Raw genomic sequence first — 6137 nt, 5'->3', positions numbered from 1 at the left:
GATAAGGTGGGGCCAGGTTTCACAATGAACACACCCGAAACTCTGGCTGATTGGGACCCACACCCAGTTTCACACCTTGGCTCAGGCGATTAGAGGATCATCAGGGGGTCCTTTTGTCCCTCTGTGGGGGGATACTCCCACTAGGTTTATATCTGGGACTCTCCACCATTTGACCTTTGAACCGAAGAAGCTTCTCGGATGAGAGGTGAAACGTCTTCAAGTAAACTTAAAGAAGTCCAGACGCTTTTCTTTGCAAGCTCCTTTGACTACGATGACCTGGATGACTGAGAACCTTCACAGACATCTGTCATCTGTATTAACAGACATACTGCTAGAGCACAGGCTGTCTAGGTACTCCACTAATGGTAACTTGAGACAGAACCACTTAAATTAATGAAATCCTGGGCATATGTGAGATCTGTTTAAAGCACTTTAAAAGGATTTCTTAAACCCTGCACTTTATGTTTTGCTCTCGCAGACCATAAAGTTAAAGAAACCATCTCAGCAGACAGATGAATGACACTTTTGTGATCAGCTTTAGTAATAAAAACAAACCTGGAGATTTCAAAGAAACAGCAGTGCCTGGTATTGTTCAGTGAGCAAATATTTTATCTTTCATTATTTCCACTGAAATAATGAAAGATGAACTATTTAGAACTAAACATTTACAATAGGTACCATTTATAATGTAAGTCATTATAAATGGCATCTAAAATTTAGGAAGACATTATACACTATCTTAAGTGGGCGCAAAATGTCAACTTTGAAGAAATTATTGTAACTTGATGTAAGCATTCTGACCACAGCAGGTTCTCCCAAGTATTCTCTGTACATGTGCCTTGTTGGGACCTTGCGAGTGCTGCAGGATTTCTGTCTATTACAGATGAGCACCAATGGTAAGTTGGTGTTCTTAGTAATTATGGCCCCAACTGCCTTCAGAACATTAACAAGCTCCTCCCGTACAAATCAATTTAGAATTATTATTTTGGCTTGCTAGAAGGTTCAGTGTACCACCTTTGTGAAGAATTTTTTTAAAAAAAATCTCTATTATGTATTGCAAACTGTCTTGCGATCTTCCTTGCAAACCACCTCCCCTCCTCCTTTGATGCAGGTTCTGCATTAGTCACAGTCATAAGTCATATCTTCATTCTGTGCTGGAGCCTTACATCCATAAGTAAGAGAGCTATACTGCCATCATCTAGTGCTACCATTAGCTCAAATATACAAAATTAATTAGTTTATTTGAAATAATTTTTCTCTGAAAGAGGTGCCTGTTGTTGTGATTTGGTGCTATATACATTAAATTGAATTAAATTGAATTGGAAGCAATGCTAACATTGCTCTGCCACACCTTCGGGCTTATTCTTTTTTCTTCAGTGTAAGTTAATGTTAAAACATAAGAGGATGTAATCGTAATTTACATAAAAAGAAAAAAAGGTTGTTTTATTGTGATGATATTGATGATATGAATGTATTAAACCAAACTACATGTTCTGTTTGATTTTGAGTTACAAAGTGGCCAAAATAAAGTCAGTGTCTTTATTTGTCTCCCCTGGGAGAAATTTGCTTTGGACTATACAGGTCTATTGCACTCCTCCATCATAGAAAAACATAAATACATATATATACATATATATACATACACATACATTCATATGTATGTATATATATGTGTGTGTATATATATATATATATAAAACAATGGTGTGCCTGGTTTCAATGTAACTTTATTCTTTCATGAGTTATTTACAAGTTTCTGACCACTTATAAAATGTGTTCAATGTGCTGCCCATTGTGTTGGATTGTCAATGCAACCCTCTTCTCCCACTCTTCACACACTGATAGCAACACCGCAGGAGAAATGTCAGCACAGGCATCCAGTATCCGTAGTTTCAGGTGCTGCACATCTCGTATCTTCACACCATAGACAATTGCCTTCAGATGACCCCAAAGATAAAAGTCTAAGGGGGTCAGATCGGGAGACCTTGGGGGCCATTCAACTGGCCCACGATGACCAATCCACTTTCCAGGAAACTGTTCATCTAGGAATGCTCGTACCTGGCACCCATAATGTGGTGGTGTACCATCTTGCTGGAAAAACTCAAGGAACGTGCCAGCTTCAGTGCATAAAGAGGGAAACACATCATCATGTAGCAATTTCAAATATCCAGTGGCCTTGAGGTTTCCATTGATGAAGAATGGACCCACTATCGTTGTACCCCATATACCACACCAAACCATCACTTCTGTTGTTCCAACAGTCTTGGAGGGATCCATCCAGTGTGGGTTAGTGTCAGACCAATAGCGGTGGTTTCGTTTTTTAACTTCACCATTCACATAAACGTTTGCCTCATCACTGAACAAAATCTTCTACGTGAACTGAGGGTCCTGTTCCAATTTTTGTTTTGCCCATTCTGCAAATTCTGTGCGCCGATCTGGGTCATCCTCGTTGAGATGCTGCAGTAGCTGGAGTTTGTAAGGGTGCCATTTGTGAGTAGCTAATATCCGCCGAAGGGATGTTCAACTAATGCCACTCTCCAGTGACATGCGGCGAGTGCTACGCTGTGGGCTCTTGCTGAATGAAGCTAGGACAGCCACTGATGCTTCTTCATTAGTGACAGTTTTCTTGCGTCCACATTTTGGCAAATCCAACACTGAACCAGTTTCACGAAACTTAGCAAGCAGTTTGCTAACTGTAGCATGGGAGGTGGGTGGTCTCGTAGGGTGTCGTGCATTGAAATCTGCTGCAATGACCCGGTTACTGCGTTCACCAGATATCAACACAATTTCGATCCGCTCCTCATGTGTTAACCTCTTCGACATGTCAATGGCTGTGAACAAAGAGAAACTTGTAAATAAGTCATGAAAGAATAACGTTACGTTGAAACCAAGCACACCATTGTTTTTCTTGTGACATTACCAATAAGTTTGATGTGTCACATGGCCCTCTTCCTATTGAAAAAACAAAAGTTGTATCCAAGATGGCCGACTTCTAAATGATCACCATGGTCACCACCAGTGTTGGGTAAGTTACTTTAAATTAGTAACTTAGTTACATTACTAGTTACTTCCATCAAAAGTAACTCAGTTACTTCAAGTTACTCGTTACTTTCAAAGTAACTAGTTACTAGGGAAAGTAACTTTGGTTTTACTCAGACTTCTCTTGTTAATGTGTTGCTAACTGGATACCCAGCAAGAGTGCCAGTCTTCTAGCTTTCTTACTTGCCACAGTGCACTGTGCCACCTACCAAAGGAAAAAATAATGTGCATATTTCCACGAGAGAAATCCCACGCCTGGACCGTCGTTGACCGCCGCCATGATTCTAGCCTACGTCACAGCGTCATGTGCGCTTTTTACATCCAACACAAAAACTGCAGTCGTGGTACTTTGATTGTACTCAGAACTCGGAAATTCTGCCTTCTGAATAGGAAGATGTAGGTAACACCAGACTGCAGATGAGCTGCATACAGGGCTGGACTGGGACAAAAAATCAGCCCGGGCATTTTGACTAGAGACCGGCCCGCCATTATAGCAAATATCATAAAGCCTTTGAATGAAAACAAACGCTGTTGTGACAGTGATGTACACTGTCTTGATGGTATATATGTATCAATCTATCAATCGTTTGTTGTAAGACTCAGATAATTATTTATTAAAAGCTAGACATTTGAAATGAGAATAAGAAAGTATTTCTTTGTGCCCCCCTCTCCCTGTTAATGCCCTACCTGGCCCCCTGGCAACACTTTGCTAGATCCGCCCCTGCACAGTTACCAGCTGTCAGCTACATAAAAAAAGGATCCTGGTGTTATTTGTCTCTCAGAAACAGTTCATAACTTCCCTTCAACTCATTCATGTCACCTAAAAGGTAAACCTGTTTCTCCATCACCTGTTCAGCTCTGATGATTCAGTAAGGACATCTCCTGGTTTCATCTTCATGTTTCCCACTCACCAGATATACAAACCGATATCATGACCAGCAGCTTTTACAGCTGTGGCTGTGGCTTGTGGCTTGAGGAGTTTGCCCCTCACATATACTAATGTGCCACAAACAGGTAGAGTTGGATGTCTCGAGCAAACATCAGCTGATACTAGAAATTAATATTAAATAAATTCTAACAACAGCTGATCAAACGTGCTGCTGTTGTTTAACGCGACATCCGGTGGTTTCCTCTTTCTGGCGCAAAGCGGACGATAAATAAACAAGAGAGAAAAGCCGATCAGCTGATCATTGATCAGTTTCATGATTAAAGTAGCAACAGGAGAGGGAGGGGAGAGAATGAGAGAAGAAGAGGCAGCTGTGCAGCAAAGACACAGAATAACTCCAGCTTTGTGTCTTTTTCATTGTAGCTGAAGTCCGGGACAAACTGTTCCTTTTCACCTCAAGACGAACCGCGTAATAATTTCTCTGAATACGAGACGATTCCGTCTTTTAGGGAACGGTTGGCAACTCTAATAATTAACCGTATGAACAAAATAAAGTTCAACATCAGTAACATAGCACCACCCAGCTGTATAGAAACCCCGTCATGCTAGCTAGCACGCAGTACAAAAAGTCAGCACAACGGAAATAAACTCCAACTAAACTTGGTTTATATCTGACCAGATAGACTGCAGGTCATAACGTCTTACCTGAAGTTCAGTTCACCTGACACTCGGACGGGCGGCCGCTTCGGGTCTCTGCTCCTCCTGCGTCCCCTTTCTCTCATCCACCTGCTGGCCTCCACCACTTGCTAATGTTACTGAATCTGTGGAAGCTCCGCGATAGCCACCACACGAAGTAACGAATAACGAGCCGATCTAAATCCCAGTAACGAGTAACGCGTTCCTGATTTTGGCATAATAACTAGTTACCGTGCTCGTTACCACAATAATAACGTAGTTACTGTAACGCGTTACTTAATAACGCGTTAGTCCCAACACTGGTCACCACCCATCTTGAGGAGTTTGCCCCTCACATATACTAATGTGCCACAAACAGGTAGAGTTGGATGTCTCGAGACCGGTCTCGAGACCACTTTTACGTGATCTTGGTCTCGTCTTGGTCTCGACGGACTTTTGTCTTGGTCTCGTCTTGGTCTCGACGGACTTTGGTCTTGGTCTTGTCTTGGTCTCGACGTACTTTGGTCTCGGTCTTGTCTTGGTCTCGCTGTCTCGCTGTCTCAGGTCAACATAGTGGTCGGGAGATTTGGAGTCAACAGTATCCATGACACACAGCGTAACGTTCGATAATGTATCATGCGCAAAAGCTTTAGCTCTAGGAGCCGTGCTTAGAGAGTACTTTGTAGTGAATCAGAATAGTCGACTCCCATTGAGCGAGAGCCGGCTCCTCAATTAATTTCCTTTCGCTGCTCAGCTGTCACACAGCGACACACAGTGGCTCAGCCATGCTCAAATCCCTCCACATTGTGGCATTTTATTATTTCGCCTTTCGCACCCTTCAAACACAACTAAATGCAACCCGTTAGTCCTAAGGTTCTTAAATCGAACTTAAGGACCTTTGACTATGACTTTCTTAGGTGTTTTCTACTATGTTGCCCTACTAAACCAGTCCAGTGTGTAGGGGCTATTTTAGCATTATTAGACACAGTTATTTTGTATTGGTGTAACTTCAGACTTTATTGAGTAGTTCATTTCTTGTCAATACAGCTGTGTCTGATAGCTGACTGGCAGGAGGAGGCTTAATGCAACCTGCAAAGTTAATGCACAGACATTTTGTCTTTTGTAGATTCCATTCAACTGTTTTTCTGTTCTTGTTATTTAAGGTCTTGCAACCCTGAACACTCCAGTATTTTCATTATTACTAGTTGTGCCTAATAATCTATATGTGTCACACTGGATTAGATTAGGTTATTTTGTATGCAAAGGTCTGCCCTCATTGATAGGTTTAAAATTACTGTGCTTGTAAGATACAGTAGTTTTTGTGGTTGAATAGAAACCGATGTTTTACAGATTCCTATTTCCCTGTTTTGTAGGTACTTGGAGTACAAAGCAGGATCTGCAACATCAGTGATAGCGGTCAATCCCACACAGCCTCAATTATCATTGTTTGCTCCAAGCATCCACTTATTTTCCCCAAATTCACCCAGGCAACAGGCCATCACCCAGTCCATCCTCCAGGACCTTATAGTTGGATGCT

The sequence above is a fragment of the Perissodus microlepis genome, chromosome 18, assembly GCF_051167445.1.
Source record: "Perissodus microlepis isolate ML-2025 ecotype Zambia chromosome 18, ASM5116744v1, whole genome shotgun sequence".
Classification (NCBI taxonomy): Eukaryota; Metazoa; Chordata; class Actinopteri; order Cichliformes; family Cichlidae; genus Perissodus; species Perissodus microlepis.
The sequence above is the reverse complement of the archived record's forward strand: the minus strand, read 5'-3'. Positions refer to the sequence as shown.